This window comes from Physella acuta, unplaced genomic scaffold (assembly GCF_028476545.2).
Source record: "Physella acuta isolate Inbredline_101_S28 unplaced genomic scaffold, ASM2847654v3 ptg001380l, whole genome shotgun sequence".
Classification (NCBI taxonomy): Eukaryota; Metazoa; Mollusca; class Gastropoda; family Physidae; genus Physella; species Physella acuta.
In genome coordinates this window covers 1,655-26,845 of record NW_026732895.1, presented here as the reverse complement: position 1 = coordinate 26,845, position 25,191 = coordinate 1,655, and the positions used below count along the sequence as shown (strand labels likewise).

At 36.8% G+C, this 25,191-nt stretch overlaps 1 protein-coding gene across 1 annotated transcript in view; it reads right to left on the bottom strand.

Moving 5' to 3' along the window:
• The window catches only part of LOC131927194 (fatty acid-binding protein, liver-like), a 34,174-nt gene extending 9,502 nt beyond the window's left edge, over positions 1–24,672 (bottom strand). The window contains exon 1 of the mRNA XM_059282923.1: positions 24,568–24,672. The gene's annotated coding sequence lies outside the window, so the exon portion shown is untranslated. The remainder of the gene's footprint in view (positions 1–24,567) is intronic.
• Between the last annotated feature and the right edge of the window lie 519 nt (positions 24,673–25,191).

Here is a 25,191-nt window from a genome sequence, read left to right as displayed (position 1 = left end):
TGTAATATATATGTAACATATGTCAATGATGTCAATGAATTTTCATTAAAAAAAAAAGATGTCTAGTACAGTTTACGAAACTAACGAACTTCGCCGATACTTTTTTGGTGGGTAGGAGGGTAAGTGGGTAGGCGGGTAGGTGGGTAGGTGGGTAGGTATGTAAGTGGGAAAGTGGGTAGGTGGGTAGGTAGGTAGGTAGGTAGGTAGGTAGGTAGGTAGGTGGGTAGATAGGTAAGTGTGTAGGTGGGTAGGTAGGTAGATGGATAGTAGGTAGGTAGGTGCGTCATGATGTGAAAAAAAAAATACATAATGGACACCAGCGAGAAAAGTCTCAAAGGTATTTGAGAGGTGTATAAATTCATTTTAAAATCTTGCACGGCGTAGTTACAATTAATATGGTTATAAAATCCTGTCTGTCTGGTTTTTTTCGGACTTTACTAAAGATTGGATGTATTTGATGTTTTTAATATTTTCGGTAACTAAATAAAAATAAAAAAAAAAAGAAAAAACTATTTGGTTTTCACGTGTAATGGCGACATAAACAATGGCCGACATAAGTTTTATTGTACACATTGTAAGCTAAAAATAGAAACAATAGGTCATGGTGTTTAAATTTGCATAGTTATTTAAAAATTTGATCTGCAAAGTTTTGTAAACAAAATAACTATAAAGTGGGGCTGTCAGAAATCGATCACGGAGTTCCTTTACAGCCAATCAATGTTTGTCTTACGAAAGTGAAACATCGGGTTATAACTTAGGCTTGATGAAAATAAATAGAAATGTAGCCTTAAACTCAACAAATTATTTTCAAGTTCTCTGGATCTGCAACTTGTATAGCATTGATTCTAAAAATATTACATTTCTGAATTAATTTTAGGCTTTAGTTTTTAATAAAATTTTATCTTTTATTAGTTTTATGGTCCTAAATCTAAAAAAGCACATTTTTATTCCATGTCAACAATATTACGGAAGGAATCTCGTCAACTCGCTGGTGTCCATTGTTATTTTGGTGCGAATGAATGTTGTTACGAGAGATATGACAAATGCATGCTTGATGACGCGGATGAGTGAAGTTTTGCCATAGGAACGGGTTGTTATGGTATGCAAGCTAGGTAGTTCGGACATTCGGGAGAATGTGAGAGATACTTCGTGTAATGTCGATATCAAGGATAGTTTTATGTTTATTTATACGAGAATAGTAGTTGAATAATTATTGACCAAGAAAATAATAGGCATTGTGTAAATCGATTATCGCCTGTATCGTGGTGATGGAAACGCACACGGTAGTGGTACGCTTTAAATGGTAGAAGATCACGACACTCTCACAGCAGCCCTAACAGTCATGTATAAATGTGTCATCTATTCGATATAGGTCTTTGTGCTAGATTTCTCTTTTGCACATTTTTCGTTTTTGTTTTTTTCTGGTTGCGCATTTTTCTGTTTGCGCTTTTTTCTGTTTGCGCTTTTTTCTGTGTGCGCTTTTTTCTGTTTTTGATTTTTTCCGTTTGCGCTTTTTTTCTGATTGCGCTTTTTTCTGTGTGCGCTTTTTTCTGTGTGCGCTTTTTCTGTGTGCGCTTTTTTCTGTTTGCGCTTTTTTCTGTTTGCGCTTTTTTCTCTTTGCGCTTTTTTCTGTGTGCGCTTTTTTCTCTTTGCACTTTTTTCCGTGTGCGCTTTTTCTGTGTGCGCTTTTTTCCGTTGCGCTTTTTTTCCGTTGCGCTTTTTTCCGTTGCGCTTCTTTCCGGTCACCGCTCTAATCTATCTATCTATATATATAAAAAGCAATGTATGTTTGTTTGTTTGTTTGTTTGTTTGTCCTTTATGCATTACTACACCTCTCATCACATCGCCGTGAAACTTTGGGAAGTTGTTGAGAATATTCCAGTGGAGGTTTCTGCGAAAAAAAATATTTCAAATTCGCAGGGGTGGCGCCCCGGCAGGGCGCGATTTGTTTTTCTCTATATACGGTATATAAAAATAAAAAGTAGATTTTGGTTTGACATCGTTCATCAGATAGCCATGAGACTTTGGGGAGTTCATAATAACACTCTAAGGAAGGGTTCTGTAAACAAATAATTTTTAATTTCGCAAGGGCGGCGCCACGGGAGTGTGCGATTTTTCTCTATATGCTGTATATAAAAAATACAAGTCAATTTTGGTTTGACATCCTTAATCCGATAGCCATGAAACTTTGGGGACTTAATTATAACACTCTAGGAAAGGGTTCTGTAAACCAATAATATTTTAATTTCGCAAGGTTTTCTTCTTCGTTCAGCTGCTTTTCTTTCTGGATTTCTTTTCTTATCCTTTGTCAATCCAAGAACAAGTGTTGTATCCCCAACATGGGTTGCTATCCCCAACTATAGAGCCTCATCTACACGGGAGGTTGAACTCAGGACTTTTCGGTTTAGCAACCACGAACTTTACAAGCTCTTGTTTTTGGTATTGGCGTGTCAGTTTTCTTCTTTATTTAGTCAACATCTAAAGTTAAACAAAACAGTTGCCTACCTCAGCAAAAGTCAATGTAGGCCAATTATGGCCAGTGTAGCTATTAGCAACACCAAAGTTGATTTGGATTCCATGCAACACTCATTCCATACTTCTCTAGTGTGGAGGATTTTATTATTAATATTATCCTGTTTGTTTGATACTTTTCTTTAACTTAATAATATTAACCATAGGCACTTTTTGCCTAAAGTACAAACTGGGTCCCAATATTCTCTGGTAAACAATTAAGATCGTTTCTAAATATGTGCTCAGCTAAGAGAAACAGCATTCCTAGATTATTATTTTTTTAGTTTTTTTGTTGTTGTTTTTTTAAAGGGCTTTAGCTGTTTTAATGTAAAATGGTGCTGGGAATACTATAACTACTTACACCACTTTTCAACTTTCAAGCACTTGCATCTTTTGTACACAGTAAGAAAACAAAATACATCAAATTTTGAGAAATAATTTATTTATCAAATCAGACAATAGCATATAAAGCAAAAAATGAATATATCAAGATTATTTCAATTATGGGCATTTGCAGATTCTTGTTTAACTATGGTAGATGGAAGTATTAGTTGCCTTTCACATTACTTTTCACTTCCTGAAACGAAACAAAATTATTTTCTTGAAAATCCATCTGAAATAGTAACATTTGCAAAAAAAAAAAAACATCTTCAGTTTAATACATCATAACAAAACAAAAAAATAAGAGATTGAATGGAATGAATCATGGCATAGATAACTATACAATTTTGGTTTAGTGATAAAGGTGAAAAATTTAAGTTCTTTTAAGTGAAACAAATGCTAGAGAAATAAACTATAAGACATAATTTAAATAATTTAATTCCGTTCTCCCAAAACACTACATGTATCCTTAAAAAAATAAACCAGACTTAAAATGTATCAATATGTATCTTTTGTATACATTTTTCTGGACATCTACTGTATCCGCCTGACACTCATTATGTGTTCCTAGTTCCTGTTGAGCAGTTAAGACAAATTAAGTAAATAATTGAAACTTGTATGACAAAACACTAAATGATAATGTAAGATTTATATATATATATATATATATATATATATATATATATATATATATATATATATATATATATATATATATATATATATATATATATATATTCAGCTCTCTATGTCATCTAAGGTTCATACTTGTTATTATCCTACTGTTAGATCTATTAATTATTTAATAATTAGGCCTAATTATAGGAATTAGGTCTGATACCTTAAGCCCTAAACATAGGTCGTAGAGTAATATTATTGGGTTAGTAATTATATACAGTATCTATACAGGCCTACTTATCATTAATTTGGAAGTCTGTGCATTGACCTTGGTTATAGTTTATTATGATTTTCAGATGTAGCAGCCTAATTTTTTTATCAGATTATACCATAAAATCAAAATTAGACTTGCAGGTCTGTTTAAAACAAGGCATGAAATATTTATTTAAATTATATAAACAAATAGCCTAAATAACAACTACACAAAGTTAAAGTCGTAATAACTTTTTAAAAAGGTATCTTGAATTTCAACTGGAGGTAGTTTTGATAACTATTAGTATTCTGAACATTAAAATATGTAGACTTAACATAAATTTGTTCCAAAAGCATATTTAGAAATCGGTTTTAAAAAAATGAGGTAAGGATTGGGGTGATAACTAGTTGAGGATTAGATATGAAATTTATTGTTTTTATCCATGTTGCAATTTCTCTTTTACAGGTTCACCCCAAAAAAATAAAGGAAGATCTGATTTCTACCAGTAATAAGACTACAACATACTAAATGACACAAGATGTTCTTTCTCTGTTACCTCTTACATTTGATCTAAAAGTATGAAAAGGTATGACAATTACTAATAAGCTGCTTTAAATGTTATAATTTGTTTTTTTTTATAACTTAATTGTACCACTTTTATTTCCAATGATGACAAATATAATTAATTGTCATTTATATTTTTAAATATTTATACTATACTAGATATAATTTAATTCTATAATATTACTATCCAGGTTAAACGTCTATGCCAACAACATAGATCTCCAGGACTAAAACTAAATTGCAATCAGTATATCATAAGTATTATAATACAAGCATCTAATCTGCTTCAGTGGCCAGAACTGGTTGAAATCCTCTCAAACTTGAATCAGGTAAGTTATCACAAGTTTACTTTGGTTTATTTTGAACATGTTGATTGAGATAGATTTTTTATTTGTATAAATATTGTATTTAAAAAAAAATATTATTTTACCTAGTAAGACCAAGTTATTGGTGATGATTAACACAACATGTATTTTTATAAATAATTTTATATCTTTTTAAATATTTGTTTTACAAAATACGATGATTTGCAAGCAGGATGTTTGATTTGTACTAATGTATATATATATATATATATATATATATATATATATATATATATATATATATATATATAAATATAAATCTTACATTACGAGAAAAATGGCCCGTTGAGGAAGGATACACCGGGCGCTAGGTTGATAGTGCTGTCTATTTTCTCTAAACTAAAACCAACCCCCCCCCCCCCTTCCACACACACACATCCCAAAACATGTCTACCGTTCCATTCAACAAAATATAATTATATACTTTTTCCAGTGTCCGCCCCCTCCCAGAAAATTTTACCCCTGCCCCCGAAAATGTCAAGTACCCCCACCCCTCTCCGGGGAAGAAAAAGTCTGAAAGAAACACTGGTCGCATTTGTAGATCATACAAACTAAAGGAAAATCCTGGGCGGGGCTTCGCCCCTACTGGAAGAGATGCATGAAAAGAGCTGTGCACGCTAAACACATTTTAGATTAGAAAAAGTTCCTCAAACCGCGGAGGAAAAAGTCTGAAAGAAACACTGGTGCTTAGCCACTACCCGAAGAATTGCACGCAAACCTTTTTTTAGATTAGACACATTAATTAGACGGTAATTTTATTATAGAGTATCGATGAAGAAATTTCTTTTGAGTTGGGGGGGGGGGGGGGTCGGCTTAGACGTTCTTTCGCGAGGGTGGGGCTTCGCTCCTACCCGAAGAATTGTATGAATGAAACTCTTCACGCAAACCACTTAGATTAGACGAAATTTCTTTTTATTCAATGTTTACTCGAGAATCAATGACGTCATATTACTGTGTGCACTCTCCGGCTTGATACTATTTTTTACTCTATACTAAATATATGACGTCATATTTCGCTTCCGTTTCACTATGCATGTTTTTAATATGCTTGTGTTTTCTCTAGATCGTTCTTGTCAGATACATAGATTGATACATAGATAGACAGACAGCGAAACTATTATATAGAACGAGAAAAATGGCCCGTTGAGGAAGGATACACCGGGCTCTAGGTTTCTAGAGCTGTCTATTTTATCTAAACTAAAAACCAACCCCCCCCCCCACACACACACACCCCAAAACATGTCTACCGTTCCATTCAACAAAATATAACTATATACTTTATCCAGTGTCCGCCCCCTCCCAGAAAATTCTACCCCCGCCCCCCGAAAATTTCAAGTACCCCCACCACTCTCCGGGGAGGAAAAAGTCTGAAAGAAACACTGGTCGCATTTGTAGATCATACTAACTAAAGGAAGAATCCGGCGGGAAGAGATGCACGAAAAGAGCTGTGCACGCTAAACACTTTTTAGATTAGAAAAAGTTCCTCACTCCGGGGAGGAAAAAGTCTGAAAGAAACACTGGTGCTTAGCTACTACCCGAAGAATTGCACGCAAACCACTTTTTAGATTAGACAGATTAATTAGACGGTAATTTTATTATAGAGTATCGATGAAGAAATTTCTTTTGAGCTGGGGGGGGGGGGGGGAGCTTAGACGTTCTTTCGCGAGGGTGGGGCTTCGCCCCTACCCAAAGAATTGTATGAATGAAACTCTTCACGCAAACCACTTAGATTAGACAAAATTACCTTTTTATTCAATGTTTACTCGAGAATCAATGACGTCATATTACTGTGTGCATTCTCCGTCTTGATATTATTTTCTATGTGACGTCATATTTCGTTTTCGTTTCACTGTGAACGTTTTTAATTTGCTTGTGTTTTCTCTATAGCGTTCTTGTCATTTACATAGATACATAGATAGATACACAGACAGCGAAACTATTATTATAGATCATTTAGTGTTTTGTCATACAAATTTCAATTATTTACTTATTTGTCTTAACTGCTCAACAGGAACTAGGAACATATAATGAGTGTCAAGCTGATACAGTAGATGTACAGAAGAATTTATACACAAGATACATATTGATACATTTTAAGTCTGGTTTATTTTTTTAAGGATACATGTAGTGTTTTGGGAGAACGGAATTAAATTATTTAAATTAGGTCTTATAGTTTATTTCTCCAGCATTTGTTTCACTTAAAAGAACTTAAATTTTTCACCTTTATCACTAAAGCACAATTGTATAGTTATCTATGCCATGATTCATTCCATTCAATCTCTTTTTTTTTTGTTTTGTTATGATGTATTAAACTGAAGATGTTTTTTTTTTTTGCAAATGTTACTATTTCCGATGGATTTTCAAGAAAATAATTTTGTTTTGTTTCAGGAAGTGAAAAGTAATGTGAAAGGCAACTAATACTTCCATCTACCATAGTTAAACAAGAATCTGCAAATGCCCATAATTGAAATAATCTTGATATATTCATTTTTTGCTTTATATGCAATTGTCTGATTTGATAAATAAATTATTTCTCAAAATTTGATGTATTTTGTTTTCTTACTGTGTACAAAAGATGCAAGTGCTTGAAAGTTGAAAAGTGGTGTAAGTAGTTATAGTATTCCCAGCACCATTTTACATTAAAACAGCTAAAGCCCTTTAAAAAAAAAACAACAACAAAAAAAACTAAAAAAATAATCTAGGAATGCTGTTTCTCTTAGCTGAGCACATATTTAGAAACGATCTTAATTGTTTACCAGAGAATATTGGGACCCAGTTTGTACTTTAGGCAAAAAGTGCCTATGGTTAATATTATTAAGTTAAAGAAAAGTATCAAACAAACAGGATAATATTAATAATAAAATCCTCCACACTAGAGAAGTATGGAATGAGTGTTGCATGGAATCCAAATCAACTTTGGTGTTGCTAATAGCTACACTGGCCATAATTGGCCTACATTGACTTTTGCTGAGGTAGGCAACTGTTTTGTTTAACTTTAGATGTCGACTAAATAAAGAAGAAAACTGACACGCCAATACCAAAAACAAGAGCTTGTAAAGTTCGTGGTTGCTAAACCGAAAAGTCCTGAGTTCAACCTCCCGTGTAGATGAGGCTCTATAGTTGGGGATAGCAACCCATGTTGGGGATACAACACTTGTTCTTGGATTGACAAAGGATAAGAAAAGAAATCCAGAAAGAAAAGCAGCTGAACGAAGAAGAAAAAGGCTGGATATATTCGGTATCAACAGTACAATTTTAACAGACACAAATTTCAAACTACACATGCACTTCAGTGACAAAGTTCAGTGAAGCCATAATGTTTAGTTTGACTGAATGAAGAACAACGATATTGTTATCTCAAGTGTTACGGGTCAGTTGTAGGTTAGATTAGAATAGGTTAGAATAGTCTAGAACTAGGGGAGGTCAGCGGTTTAGTTGGCAGTGGTTAGGTCGAGGGCTATGTTGTAATGTGATATGTGAGACCTAATAAACGTATCGAACGTTAGCCAGAGTCGTTCTTAAATTCGAATCTAACCCGGACGTAACAACTGGTGGCCAGTATGAATCAAGTAGAAGCATAAACTTGATGCTGTCCTGTCGTTTGCCTGATGCTGTCCTGATGTTTGCCTGATGCTGTCCTGTCGTTTGCCTGATGCTGTCCTGTCGTTTGCCTGATGCTGTCCTGTCGTTTGCCTGATGCTGTCCTGATGTTTGCCGGTTGCTGTCCTGATGTTTGCCGGTTGCTGTCCTGATGTTTGCTGGTTGCTGTCCTGATGTTTGCCGGTTGCTGTCCTGATGTTTGACGGTTGCTGTCCTGATGTTTGCCGGTTGCTGTCCTGATGTTTGCCGGTTGCTGTCCTGATGTTTGCCAGTTGCTGTCCTGATGTTTGCCGGTTGCTGTCCTGATGTTTGCCGGTTGCTGTCCTGATGCTTGCCGGTTGCTGTCCTGATGTTTGCCGGTTGCTGTCCTGATGTTTGCCGGTTGCTGTCCTGATGTTTGCCGGTTGCTGTCCTGATGTTTGCCGGTTGCTGTCCTGATGTTTGCCGGTTGCTGTCCTGATGTTTGCCGGTTGCTGTCCTGATGTTTGCCGGTTGCTGTTTCTGACGTTTGCTGGATGCTGTCTTGACGTTTGCCGGTTGCTGTCCTGACGTTTGCTGGATGCTGTGGGGGTGCCGTTAGCCCGACGCTATAGCTGTTTGATAGAGTATGTAACAACATCGACAGTGAGTTGCAAAATTTTTGTGATGTAGAACGGTTGAGATATAGGTAGGAGTCATAAACCAGTGTAGCCATAGAGCGCACAGGGTAGACTCAATTTTTGTGTGATGTAGAGTGGTTGAGATATGAGTAGGAGTCGTAAACCAGTGTAGCCATAGAGCGCAGGTTGACTCAAATTTTTGTGATGTAGAATGGTTGAGATATAGGTAGGAGTCATAAACCAGTGTAGCCATAGAGCGCAGGTTGACTCAAATTTTTTGTGATGTAGAATGGTTGAGATATGAGTAGGAGTCATAAACCAGTGTAGCCAGAGAGCGAACAGGGTAGACTCAATTTGATTTTTTTGTGATGTAGAAAGGTTGAGATATGAGTAGGAGTCGTAAACCAGTGTAGCCATAGAGCGCAGGTTGACTCAAATTTTTGTGATGTAGAATGGTTGAGATATGGGTAGGAGTCATAAACCAGTGTAGCCAGAGAGCGCACAGGGTAGACTCAACAATTTTGGTGTGGAAAGTTCTTAGATTCGGTAGGATGCAACTGGGTGTATATGATTTTTTTTTGTTTGTTACTTACACGAATGATTTGTGCTAGCTCGAAATTGTAGCAGTTCTGTATATTGCCATTATGTATTTCATTGTATATACAATCTGTCATATACATTCTTCGGAATGTATATTTTTAACTTGTGTACTAGTGTATGGGTATGAAAGGCTTTGTGTTTTTTTTTTTACTAGGATTTGTTAGTCAGTATTTGTAGTTATTACTACAAATACTTAGGTGGGGGGTAGTGTTACGGGTCAGTTGTAGGTTAGATTAGAATAGGTTAGAATAGTCTAGAACTAGGGGAGGTCAGCGGTTTAGTTGGCAGTGGTTAGGTCGAGGGCTATGTTGTAATGTGATATGTGAGACCTAATAAACGTATCGAACGTTAACCAGAGTCGTTCTTAAATTCGAATCTAACCCGGACGTAACATCAAGCAAAGTAAAGGTTTATTGTCTTAAAGACATTGTCGTGGATTGATTTAGACTAAGACTTCCCTGTTAAATAAGCCAACAACGATGGTTCTTCTTATTTCTCGTCTTTGAAGTTGCTTTCAAGAACTTGCATGAGCTTAGATTACCTACATAAGGCTACAAAGTTTGGAATCTCTACAGGACATTACCCCCCACCCACCCCGTCAATTACACCCCCCCCCCGGAGGAGACTCTCTCCCGTATTTACCCCCCAGAGCAATTACCCCTTGTCAATAACCCCCTAGAGAATCCCTCCCCCCCGGCCTCAAGTTATGCTCCTAACTCAAAACTCTATGCCTATGTATTTCCTTAATCCTTACCGATAAAAAATGACCAAACCCTAAGCATTCACCTCAGCCTAAAACTTACACATAACCAAAACCAACTCTAGACTTAGGTTTCAGCCTAACCTTGACCATAACACTAACCCTAATCCTAGCCCTAATCCTAACCCTGACCATAACACTAACTCTAATATGTGCGGACACAGTCAAAAGTATATATTTTTTATATAGATTCCATTTCGTGATGCCTGGAAGAAACTCTAACTTTGTGTTTATATATATATATATATATATATATATATATATATATATATATATATATATATATATATATATATATATATATATATATATATATATATATAAAGCAAAGTGGTCAAGTGCCCGACAGGGCACTTCCCGGCGCCGCAGGCGCGTCAAATTTGGCACGATGGTGCCTTGAGGCGATAGAACACGAGGGCCGGTGACGGTTGGCCGAAAAGTCTACGGACAGGGGGTCAAAACTGACCTCGACTGACCGGCTTATATGGGCTATATTACGAAAAAAAATTTCTTCCGACGACCCCCCCTTGAAATTTTGTGAGGTGGTAGGAGAACGCCTTGGGGTGTCACAAAAAAACTCGGCATACCTGGGAAAACTTCGTAAAGGGGTCAAAACTGACCAGTTGTATTTCCCTATATAATATTTGTATTTTATGGGAAAAACAGAGGGTAATTTGAAAACGGATTTTAGGTCACTAACCCTCTTTACATCTGGCTAATTTTTGGTATGCTTATAGGTAAATGGCTTGACCTTTAGGGAAAACTGTCGGTTTGACTCAAAGCCCTCGGCGAGGGCTAAAAGGTGACCGCGAGTGAAATTCTCTTTATATGAGCTATATTACGAAAAAAAATTTCCTCCGACGACCTCCCTTGATATTTTGTGAGGTGGTAGGAGAACGCCTTTGGGTGTCACAAAAACTCGGCATATCTGGGAAAACTTCGTAAAGGGGTCAAAACTGACCAGTTGTATTTCCCTATATAATCTTTGTATTTTATGGGTAAAACAGAGGGTCATTTCAACGCAGACTTTAGGGTACTTAAACTCAGTATATCTGGCTAAATTTTTGCATACTCTTAGGACAATGGCTTGACCTTTAGGGAAAACTGTCGGTTCGACTAAAAGCCCTCAACGAGGGCTAAAAAATGACCGCGAGTGAAATTCTCTTTATATGAGCTCTATTACGAAAAAAAAATTCCTCCGACGACCCCCCTTGATATTTTGTGAGTTGGTAGGAGAACGCCTCGGGGTGTCACAAAAAACTCGCCATGTCAGGGAAAATTCGTTAAATGGGTCAAAACTGACCAGTCGTATTTCCCTATATAATCTTTGTATTTTATGGGGAAAACAGAGGGTCATTTCAAAACAGATTTTAGGGCACTTACCCTCTTTACATCTGGCTAAGTTTTGGCATGCTTATAGGTAAATGGCTTGGCCGTGGGGCGGACCTGTCGGTTTGACTCAAAGCACTCGATGAAGTCTAAAAAGTGACCGCGAGTGAAATTCTCTTTATATGAGCTCTATTACGAAAAACAATTTCCTCCGACGACCCCCCTTGATATTTTGTGAGTTGGTAGGAGAACGCCTCGGGGTGTCACAAAAAACTCGCCATGTCAGGGAAAATTCGTTAAATGGGTCAAAACTGACCAGTCGTATTTCCCTATATAATCTTTGTATTTTATGGGAAAAACAGAGGGTCATTTCAAAACAGATTTTAGGTCACTAACCCTCTTTACATCTGGCTAATTTTTGGTATGCTTATAGGTAAATGGCTTGACCTTTAGGGAAAACTGTCGGTTTGACTCAAAGCCCTCGGCGAGGGCTAAAAGGTGACCGCGAGTGAAATTCTCTTTATATGAGCTATATTACGAAAAAAAATTTCCTCCGACGACCTCCCTTGATATTTTGTGAGGTGGTAGGAGAACGCCTTTGGGTGTCACAAAAACTCGGCATATCTGGGAAAACTTCGTAAAGGGGTCAAAACTGACCAGTTGTATTTCCCTATATAATCTTTGTATTTTATGGGTAAAACAGAGGGTCATTTCAACGCAGACTTTAGGGTACTTAAACTCAGTATATCTGGCTAAATTTTTGCATACTCTTAGGACAATGGCTTGACCTTTAGGGAAAACTGTCGGTTCGACTAAAAGCCCTCAACGAGGGCTAAAAAATGACCGCGAGTGAAATTCTCTTTATATGAGCTCTATTACGAAAAAAAATTTCCTCCGACGACCCAACTTGATATTTTGTGAGTTGGTAGGAGAACGCCTCGGGGTGTCACAAAAAACTCGCCATGTCAGGGAAAATTCGTTAAATGGGTCAAAACTGACCAGTCGTATTTCCCTATATAATCTTTGTATTTTATGGGGAAAACAGAGGGTCATTTCAAAACAGATTTTAGGGCACTTACCCTCTTTACATCTGGCTAAGTTTTGGCATGCTTATAGGTAAATGGCTTGGCCGTGGGGCGGACCTGTCGGTTTGACTCAAAGCACTCGATGAAGTCTAAAAAGTGACCGCGAGTGAAATTCTCTTTATATGAGCTCTATTACGAAAAACAATTTCCTCCGACGACCCCCCTTGATATTTTGTGAGTTGGTAGGAGAACGCCTCGGGGTGTCACAAAAAACTCGCCATGTCAGGGAAAATTCGTTAAATGGGTCAAAACTGACCAGTCGTATTTCCCTATATAATCTTTGTATTTTATGGGAAAAACAGAGGGTCATTTCAAAACAGATTTTAGGGCACTTACCCTCTTTACATCTGGCTAAGTTTTGGCATGCTTATAGGTAAATGGCTTGGCCGTGGGGCGGACCTGTCGGTTTGACTCAAAGCACTCGATGAAGTCTAAAAAGTGACCGCGAGTGAAATTCTCTTTATATGAGCTCTATTACGAAAAACAATTTCCTCCGACGACCCCCCTTGAAATTTTGTGAGGTGGTAGGAGAACGCCTTGGGGTGTCACAAAATACTCGCCATGTCCGGGAAAAATCGGGAAATGGGTCAAAACTGACCAGTCGTATTTCCCTATATAATCTTTGTATTTTATGGGAAAAACAGAGGGTCATTTCAAAACGGATTTTAGGGCACTTACCCTCTTTACATCTGGCTAAGTTATGGCATGCTTATAGGTAAATGGCTTGGCCGTAGGGCGGACCTGTCGGTTTGACTCAAAGCACTCGACGAGGGCTAAAAAGTGACCGCGAGTGAAATTCTCTTTATATTAGCTCTATTACGAAAAAAAATTTCCTCCGACGACCCCCCTTGAAATTTTGTGAGGTGGTAGGAGAACGCCTTGGGGTGTCACAAAAAACTCGCCATGTCCTGGAAAAATCGGGAAATGGGTCAAAACTGACCAGTCGTATTTCCCTAAATAATCTATGTATTTATGGCAAAAACAGGGAAATTTTAACACAATTTTTAGGTTACCTAACGTCTGTACATCATGCTAAGTTTTTGCATACACTACTATAGATGACTATGCCGTATGGAAAAACTGTTGGTCAGACTCAAAGCCCTCGACGAGGGCTAAAAGATGATCGTTAGTGAAATTCTCCTTATATGAGATATATATATATATATATATATATATATATATATACATATATATATATATATATATATATATATATATGTATATATATATATATATATATATATATATATATATATATATATATATATATATATATAAATAGACGAACATCCCCTTAATATTATATGACGTCGTAGACCAACCCTGGAAGGTAACAAAAATAATTTATTCCCGTCGGAAACAGCCAATATAGTCGTTAAATATGTTCATATACGGTAATTTCTTATATAAGCATAGCAACTGTTTGTAAAAAAAAGTAAACAAAGACTTACGTCATACGTTCAGTTTTCAAGGGAGGTAACGTTTTTAAAATTATTATTTTTCAAATAATTGTATACTATTTTTAACAGAAACAGAAAACGACGAAGTATAGCATTTGTTTTAGTACAAAATTAAGTTGTTAATTCAGTTTTGTATCCTAATTAAATAAATAAATAAATTTCAAAAGGCAATGTAATATAAACTATGAGATATACTGTTCATGGAACCTGTGTAGTTCTGATTCCATTTTAGTTATGGATTGCGTACTTTCCAATATTTCTCTGCGAACGGTATTTAAATAACAAACAAAAAAAAAAATTTTATTCTAAAGTTAGCATTACTGTTTAAATTAAAGCACTCCACACCCAATCCATCGCTAAATAATTAAGTATTCAAATTCTCAAATGTTATTTAAAAACCTAAGCGAAGCTAGGCAATATGCCTAGTCCAGGGGTCGGCAACCTTTTGAAGCAGAAGAGCCAAAAGTTACAATTTTCAAAATTTCCCTGGTTTTAAAGAGCCACTAACATCTTTTTTATTTCAAATATTTTATTTTTTTATTAAGATTGTTAGTATTTGCACAAGGAGCTGGAGAGCCGCAACTTGATATCAAAAGAGCCGCATGCGGCTCGCGAGCCGCAGGTTGCCGACCCCTGGCCTAGTCTATATATATAAAGCAAAGTGGTCAAGTGCCCCATAAAATAGGGCACTTCCCGGCGCCGCAGGCGCGTCAAATTTGGCACGATGGTGCCTTCGGGCGATAGAACACGAAGGCCGGTGACGGTTGGCCGAAAAGTCTACGGAGAGGGGGTCAAAACTGACCTCGACTGACCGGCGCCTTATATGGACTATATTACGAAAAAAAAATTCCTCCGACTACCCCCCTTGATATTTTGTGAGGTGGTAGAAGAACGCCTAGGGGTGTCACAAAAAACTCGCCATATCTTGGAAAACTTCGTAAAGGGGTCAAAACTGACCAGTTGTATTTCCCTATATAATCTTTGTATTTTATGGGAAAAACAGAGGGTCATTTCAACGCAGACTTTAGGGTACGTAAACTCAGTATATCTGGCTAATTTTTTGCATACTCTTAGGACAATGACTTGACCTTTAGGGAAATCTGTCGGTTACACTCAAAACCCTCGACAAGGGCTAAAAAGTGACCGCGAGTGAAATTCTCTTCATATGAGCTCTATTACGAAAAAAAGTTTCCTCCGACGACCCCCCTTGATATTTTGTGAGGTGGTAGGAGAACACCTTGGGGTGTCACAAAAAACTAGGCATATCTGGGAAAACTTCGTAAAGGGGTCAAAACTGACCACTTGTATTTCCCTATATTATCTTTGTATTTTATTGGAAAAACAGGGAATTTTCAGCACAATTTTTAGGTTACTTAACCTCTGTACATCATGATAATGTTTTGCATACACTTCTATAGAAGACTAGGCCGTTTGGGAAAACTGTTGGTCAGACTCAAAGCCCTCGACCAGGGCTAAAGAATGACCGCGAGTGAAATTCTCCTTATATGTGATATATATAAATAAATTGACGAACGATCCCCTTAATATTATCTGAGGTCGTAGACCGACCCTGGAGGGTAACAAAAAAACTTTATTCCCATCGGAAAAAGCCATTGTAGTCGTTAAATGTGTTCAGATATCGTATTTTCTTATATAAGCATAGCAAAAGTAAACAAAGAAATACGTCATTCGGTCCATTTTCAAGGGAGGTAAACTTTTTAAAATAATTATTTTTCAAACAATTGTATACTATTTTAAACAGAAGCAGAAAATGAAAAAGTATAGCATTTATTTTAGTAGAAATGAAGTTGTTAATTAACCTGCGTATCCCAATTAAATAAAAAAAATTATTTTATAAGTCAATGTAATATAAATTATGAGATATACTGTTTATGAAACCTCTGTAGTTCTAATTCCATTTTAGTTATATTTTGCGTACTTTCAGAAAGATTATCGTAAATTGGATGTTAAGCAACAAACGACATCTTCTCGAAAATAAGCATTACTGTTTAAATTCAAGCACTCCACACCTCATCCATCACTAAATTATTAAATATTCAAATTCTTAAATGTTTTTGAAAACCTAAGCGAAGCTAGGCAGTATGCCTAGTATATATATATATATATATATATATATATATATATATATATATATATATATATATATATATATATATATATATATATATATATATATATAAAGCAAAGTGGTCAGGTGCCCGACAGGGCACTTCCCGGCGCCGCAGGCGCGTCAAATTTGGCACGATGGTGCCTTTGGGCGATAGAACACGAAGGCCGGTGACGGTTGGCCGAAAAGTCTACGGAGAAGGGGTCAAAACTGACCTCGACTGACCGGCGCCTTATATGGGCTATATTACGAACAAAAATTTCCTCCGACGACCCCCCTTGAAATTTTGTGAGGTGGTAGGAGAACACCTTGGGGTGTCACAAAAAACTCGCCATGTCCGGGAAAAATCGGGAAATGGGTCAAAACTGACCAGTCGTATTTCCCTCTATAATCTTTGTATTTTATGGGAAAAACAGAGGGTCATTTCAAAACGGATTTTAGGGCACTTACCCTGTTTACATCTGGCTAATTTTTGGCATGTTTATAGGTAAATGGCTTGACCGTAGGGCAGACCTGTCGGTCTTACTCAAAGTCCTCGACGAGGGCTAAAAAGTGACCGCGAGTGAAATTCTCTTTATATGAGCTCTATTACGAAAAAAAATTTCCTCCGACGACCCCCCTTGATATTTTGTGAGGTGGTAGGAGAACGCCTTGGGGTGTCACAAAAAACTCGCCATGTCCGGGAAAAATCGGGAAATGGGTCAAAACTGACTAGTCGTATTTCCCTCTATAATCTTTGTATTTTATGGGAAAAACGGAGGGTCATTTCAAAACGGATTTTAGGGCACTTACCCTCTTTACATCTGGCTAATTTTTGGCATGTTTATAGGAAAATGGCTTGACCGTAGGGCAGACCTGTCGGTCTTACTCAAAGCCCCCGACGAGGGCTAAAAAGTGACCGCGAGTGAAATTCTCTTTATATGAGCTCTATTACGTAAAAAAAATTTCCTCCGACGACCCCCCTTGATATTTTGTGAGGTGGTAGGAGAACGCCTTGGGGTGTCACAAAAAACTCGCCATGTCCGGGAAAAATCGGGAAATGGGTCAAAACTGACCAGTCGTATTTCCCTCTATAATCTTTGTATTTTATGGGAAAAACGGAGGGTCATTTCAAAACGGATTTTAGGGCACTTACCCTCTTTACATCTGGCTAATTTTTGGCATGTTTATAGGAAAATGGCTTGACCGTAGGGCAGACCTGTCGGTCTTACTCAAAGCCCTCGACCAGAGGCGTAGCTAGGGGAGGGCGGGGAGGGCGGCCGCCCCGGGCGCCGACCTTAGGGGGGCGCCAAAAGGGGTAGGAAAAAAAAAACTCATTTTAAGCTGCAGTTTTGAATTATAAACAGTCAAAGTAAAGAAATTTAACGGCTAAGAGCCTTTGCATACTGATTTAACTGTTTTCTACATTGATTGTGTAACTGTAAAACGTATATCCTTAAGAAGCAGTGACCGGAAAAATCGCTTTCCAGCTTTCCTAGATGGGGGGGGGGGGGCGCTTTTTCGAAGACTAAAATCGGAAAAATTCACATCGGATTAAGGAATAAATAACCTATATCACTCAGAAAAGAAACCCATTCAGCTAAAGCGTAATTTACGATTGTGTAACATAAGAAAAAAGAGTTAGTGACGTTTAAAATCCGCTCTACCATTTTGTCCAAGATGGTGGGGCTCTTTTTCACCAACAAAAATCGCAGGATTTGTACTAGATCGGTTACTATATAACTCTTTAACACTTAGAAAAGAAATCAATTGTATTAACACTTAATGTACGATTTCCCTTCTTAGTTTTGCTAAGTAATAACGCGACTAGTTCTTTATAAGATTCTTATGATTCTCAACTTTATCGTGAGAGATCAGATAGTTTTACTTGATTGCATTACATCTTACCTGGATCACTTCATTAAAGAGAAATAAATATCACTGATTCTTGTATCGCTATCCGATCAGTAAAATAGCAGTCTATCGGAGCGAGTGGTGGATTATTACTTTGTTAAACCTAACTGATAATTTAGAATTGTAATATAGGCCTACTATTATCAAAATTTTCTAAAGACACGACCAAAAGTAGACAAAATAAGCTTGCACCTTCTACAAAATACACTCTAAAGCAGTGGTTCCTAACTTTTTGGAGGTACCGAACCCCACCAGTTTTATATGCGCGTTTACCGAACCCTTCTTAATAGTTGTATCGTCCACACTGACAAAATCCGATCGTGTATCTGAGTGTATCATATGAGTCGGCTGTGTGACTTGACCTACGCGGAAGCCCTGAGACTGACTTAGCGAACCTCTCGGGTTCGATGTAACCCACTGTTTTAAGCTCTTTTGATTTTCTTCATTTTATTCGTTTCGGCTCCCTTAGGAACATAGGCGTAGGCAACACTCGTCAACTCACTTGATTTTTATGAAGATCGAACCCTAATAATCCAGCCTCCTCCTGAACGTCATGGGCGTCAGCTATTATCATTAAACTGGTTATTACTGCTTCTTCATCCAGTACAATTAGATCTGAATTTGTTGTTGACTGTGTGCGAGAAGACAGCGCACATCTGATAAATACAAGACTTCAAGCTCTTGTGTCCGTTGGATTCCAGTTTTTTCCTCTTGCTTGTTTCATTATACAATCAACAATTCAATGAAATACCCAAATCGTATTCCAATGTGAACAATACTTTTGCTATTGTATGTACATTCATTGTATGACCTTAATCTAACAAACTTATAACCCAAGTATGTACTGTATCATAACAGAGACTGTTCCAAAGATAAAACATAAAAAGACTGTCCTAAACGAATTAGCACCGCTACAATATTTTTTTTTTCCTGACATGACTAATCATCATTTTTTAAAGGATAATGCATCTTAAGGGGAATATAATTGGCATCGAGTAAAGTGTTAGGGAACGACAATCATACAGCGTAATTATTATTTTTTTCCGGACTGTCGCACACACAAACACACTCACACACATGCACACACACAAATACATATATATATATATATATGTATTTATATATATATATATATATATATATATATATATATATATATATATATATATATATATATATATATATATATATATATATATATATATATATGGGAGGGCGCCAAACTGAAAGTTCGCCCCGGGCGCCGGGAGGGGTCGCTACGCCTCTGCCCTCGACGAGGGCTAAAAAGTGACCGCGAGTGAAATTCTCTTTATATGAGCGCTATTACAAAAAAAAATTTCCTCCGACGACCCCCCTTGATATTTTGTGAGGTGGTAGAAGAACACCTAGGGGTGTCACAAAAAACTCGGCATATCTGGGAAAACTTCGTAAAGCGGTCAAAACTGACCAGTTGTATTTCCCTATATAATCTTTGTATTTTATGGGAATAACAGAGGGTCATTTCAACGCAGACTTTAGGGTACTTAAGCTCAGTATATCTGGCTAATTTTTTGCATGTTCCTAGGACGATGGCTTGACCTTGAGGGAAAACTGTCGGTTACACTCAAAGCCCTCGACGAGGGCTAAAAAGTGACCGCGAGTGAAATTCTCTTTATATGAGCTCTACTACGAAAAAGAATTTCCTCCGACGACCCCCCTTGATATTTTGTGAGGTGGTAGAAGAACACCTAGGGGTGTCACAAAAAACTCGGCATATCTGGGAAAACTTCGTAAAGCGGTCAAAACTGACCAGTTGTATTTCCCTATATAATCTTTGTATTTTATGGGAAAAACAGAGGGTCATTTCAACTCAGACTTTAGGGTACTTAATCTCAGTATATCTGGCTAATTTTTTGCATGTTCCTAGGACAATGGCTTGACCTTTAGGGAAAACTGTCGGTTACACTCAAAGCCCTCGACGAGGGCTAAAAAGTGACCGCGAGTGAAATTCTCTTTATATGAGCTCTATTACGAAAAAAAATTTCCTCCGACGACCCCCCTTGATATTTTGTGAGGTGGTAGAAGAACACCTAGGGGTGTCACAAAAAACTCGGCATATCTGGGAAAACTTCGTAAAGCGGTCAAAACTGACCAGTTGTATTTCCCTATATAACCTTTGTATTTTATGGGGAAAACAGAGGGTCATTTCAACGCAGACTTTAGGGTACTTAAGCTCAGTATATCTGGCTAATTTTTTGCATGCTCCTAGGTCAATGGCTTGACCTTTAGGGAAAACTGTCGGTTACACTCAAAGCCCTCGACGAGGGCTAAAAAGTGACCGCGAGTGAAATTCTCTTTATATGAGCTCTATTACGAAAAAAATTTTCCTCCGACGACCCCCCTTGATATTTTGTGAGGTGGTAGAAGAACACCTAGGAGTGTCACAAAAAACTCGGCATATCTGGGAAAACTTCGTAAAGCGGTCAAAACTGACCAGTTGTATTTCCCTATATAATCTTTGTATTTTATGGGGAAAACAGAGGGTCATTTCAACGCAGACTTTAGGGTACTTAAGCTCAGTATATCTGGCTAATTTTTTGCATGCTCCTAGGTCAATGGCTTGACCTTTAGGGAAAACTGTCGGTTACACTCAAAGCCCTCGACGAGGGCTAAAAAGTGACCGCGAGTGAAATTCTCTTTATATGATCTCTATTACGAAAAAAAATTTCCTCCGACGACCCCCCTTGATATTTTGTGAGGTGGTAGAAGAACACCTAGGGGTTTCATAAAAAACTCGGCAATTCTGGGAAAACTTCGTAAAGCGGTCAAAACTGACCAGTTGTATTTCCCTATATAATCTTTGTATTTTATGGGAAAAACAGGGAAATTTTAACACAATTTTTAGGTTACTTAATGTCTGTACATCATGCTAAGTTTTTGCATACACTACTATAGATGACTAGGCCGTATGGAAAAACTGTTGGTCAGACTCAAAGCCCTCGACGAGGGCTAAAAGATGATCTTGAGTGAAATTCTCCTTATATGATATATATATATATATATATATATATATATATATATATATATATATATATATATATATATATATATATATATATATATATAAATTGACGAACGACCCCCTTAATATTATGTGACGTCGTAGACCGACCATGGAGGGTAACAAAAAAACTTTATTCCCGTCGGAAACAGCCATTATAGTCGTTAAATATGTTCATATAACGTAATTTCTTATATAAGCAAACAATATAAGTAAACAATGACATACGTCATACGTTCAGTTTTCAAGGGAGGTAACGTTTTTAAAATTATTATTTTTCAAATAATTGTATACTATTTTAAACAGAAACAGAAAATGACGAAGTATAGCATTTCTTTTAGTACAAAATTAAGTTGTTAATTTAGTTAAGTATGCTAATTAAATAAATTAATTAATTTCAAAAGGCAATGTAATATAAACTATGAGATATACTGTTCATGAAACCTGTGTAGTTCTAATTCCATTTTAGTTATACATTGCGTACTTTCCAAATATTCTCTACGAATCTGCATGTAAATGACTAACAAAAACATTTTTTCTAAAGTTAGCATTACTGTTTAAATTAAACTTATTAAACTTATTAAAGCACTCCACACCCAATCCATCGCTAAATAATTAAGTATTCAAATTCTCAAAAGCCTTTTAAAAACCTAAGCGAAGCTAGGCAGTATGCCTAGTATATATATATATATATATATATATATATATATATATATATATATATATATATATATATATATATATATATATATATATATATATATATATATATATATATATACATATATATATATATATATATATATATATATATATATGGTAATCTATCGTTTTGGGTACGTAAAATCGCCCGCGATTTGTAAAGTGAAAAACAGGTGACTCCTTAAATTTTAATAATTATTTCACATTTTGAGGAGGATTTATGTTTTAAAAAAATCAAAAATGTTTCCTTGATTCATTTCTGTACCTGTTTTTAAACAATTGAATTAAAACTTTTCCGTAATAAATGAAGACTAGCGATGTTTCCAACAGATGCAACCATGCTCATTTACTATAGCAGCCATCTTGTCTAAGTTTTATTTTTATAAGCTTTTAGCGCCAGATTCAGGGGGAAGCCACTCTATTTTACAAATGGCTGCTGTTTATATAGCAAATCTTGCTCTCAGACACTGCTGTTTAAAGTTAATTTCTGGCCTATATCGATATATTTAGCCATTGATTTAGGTTTATTATTCATTTATCTATAATATTTGACACAAAAGTATGACAATATACATCTATTAAAGCCTTGACAATGAGGTAACGTTTTCGTACATAAATAGCCGCGGGCGATTTTACGTACCCAAAACGATAGATTACCATATATATATATATATATATATATATATATATATATATATATATATATATATATATATATATATATATATATATATGGAAGAAACTCTGATTTTGTGTTTATATATATATATATATATATATATATATATATATATATATATATATATATATATATATATATATATATATATATATATATATATATATATATATATATATATGCCTATATATATGTATATATGTATGGAGGGCCCTAAAAAATTTTTGGCGGGGTGCCCTTTTTTCCTGCACACGTCGTCACAAAAAGCCAGAACCCATCCCCTAAAATGGCGTCACTTCTCAGCTTACAACCCCCCTCAAAATTGCTGTTGAATTTTTCTTAAAACATCGATATGTTTCTAAAATCTAGCCTGAACTCTGTCAAAATAGAGTATTTTAATCAATTTATTAAAACAGTTTTCTAAAACGCGAAATAACGTCTAAAATTCGTTTTCTAACATTGCCTTTTTTATAATGCAAAAGTGTGACATCGCAACATCTAACCATCTACCCCCCCCCCCCTCCTCTCCCGCTCATCACACACCGTCACAAAATTACGCCCCCCCCCCTCCCCCCTACGAGTGTGACATCGCACCTTCTGAACCCCCCCCCCTCTCCCCCTCATCACACACCGTCACAAAATTACGGACCCCCTACGAGTGTGACGTCATTTATGGACGACCCCATAAATGTTTCTGTATTATCGAGTAAACACAAGCTTTGGTCTTGTTGAACAGTATGATCACTCAAGTGCTTTTCAAGTCAACACTCATTTCACCGGGCCAATAGTTTGCTCACTAGAATATTAAAAGGTCAGCAAATTGCGCTGATTGATGGGGCAATAAACGAGCTTCTGTGACGTCACATAGAGGGGAAAAGTGGGAGTATTCTCAAGTGGTTCATTCACGTACGTGACGTGTGATCACATGACTCTCACGTGACGGCAACAATGAATAAGTGCACATCTGTACAACGCATACATTGTTTGATCTATCCGCTATCTCCTAAAACCATCCTCCGGACGAGAAAATTTCCATCTCCTGTTTTCTACTTCAAACAAACCCACAGTTGAACACCGTTCCAAGGGAATGTGTCATGTTTTCAATGTAATGACACATGTCATTTTACATTAATGTTTATAACTAATAGACCTACAAAACGAAAATATTTTTCATTACACAATTAGTGATAAAACAACATCGAATCAGGAAATCGATAAGTAATTGAGTGATTGGGTGTCTTGTATAATTGATGCCTGATCTTTGGGGACGGGGGGTCCGCGGCCATGTGACATTCTGTGACGGAGGGCTTGAGGCGGCAAGAACATAAAGTAGATGGAGGCCCTGTATTTTTATCCCAAGAGAGATTTGTTTTTGTTTTTGTTTTGTTATAACCAACTAATTATACCACAGGGGCTCCTTTTTATTCTGCTGTAGTAAATTTTAAGAATATCCCAAAAACCATTTATATTGTGTTACAGTAATTATATCCCAGTGACAGTATGTTACTGTAATTAAAAAATGGTGAGTAATTCTTGGACTTCTGGCAGCAGTTTTTCGGACGGGAAGGGGGGGGGGAATATGTCTGAATGTCTGAAAGAAACTCTGCCCCCACCCCCCCTTTCCCATTCACCGCTCTTTAATCGACTACAGAATAGTTACAGCTTTATCAACTAGAGTAAGGTTTTAATATAAACAAACACGAATGTCTACAGTAAAATACAATACTTCACCCAAAATAAATAATTGTTAGAAGTAGATAATTAATTAATAAGCACGTCAAATCATTACAGTACAAAGTAAGTGGGTCCGACATATAAGGTTCCATCATTATGCTCTGCCATATATATATATATATATATATGCCCATCAATACATCACTAATGTAACTTTCATTATTGATGTCGATGTTTATGTTTATACAAGTAAGTGTTACACAAACAATGAACACTGCTCAGTAGTGAGTCATGAGCATTTAATAAACTGCCAGCTAATTACTTACCGGTTAACTAGAACAATGTTCCGACTAGGTCACACACAAGCCACAGCTAATATTACCGGCGAGCGGTTACTGCCGCTTGATGATGCCGGTGTTTAAATACAGGGCCAGCCCCCTCTCTCGGCCAGGAATGCGACCTGCATGTCGGCAGCTCACCCAGACGACGTTCGTCTGCACCTCTCTTGCACTCGGATGCTGAGTTTTAAAAAATTGGTTTTCCTAGAATGGGTTTTTTTCCCGGAGATCCTGTTTGGAATAGAGATATATGTTGACCAATCTTTTAATGTCATGTTTAGTCCCAAGTAACAAGCGTTTCGGTTGTGATCTGAGTTAGTATCGCCAATTAACATTAAGTAGGGACAGTGGCGTAGCAAGGGGTGTGTGTGACATTTAGGGGGGGGGGTGACACCAAGGCAAAAAATAGCAAAATATATAGAGAAAAATGATAATTCCTCATAAGTATGAGGGGGGTGGGGGTGCAAATCAAAAATTGAAAGTTTGTCCCCGGGCGCCGGTAAGGGTCGCTACGCCTCTGGGGGGGTGACACCATTAAGTGCCGCACCGGGTTTGACCCGACTCGCTACGCCACTGAGTGGGTAACGTGCATATCATTATTATATAACACGA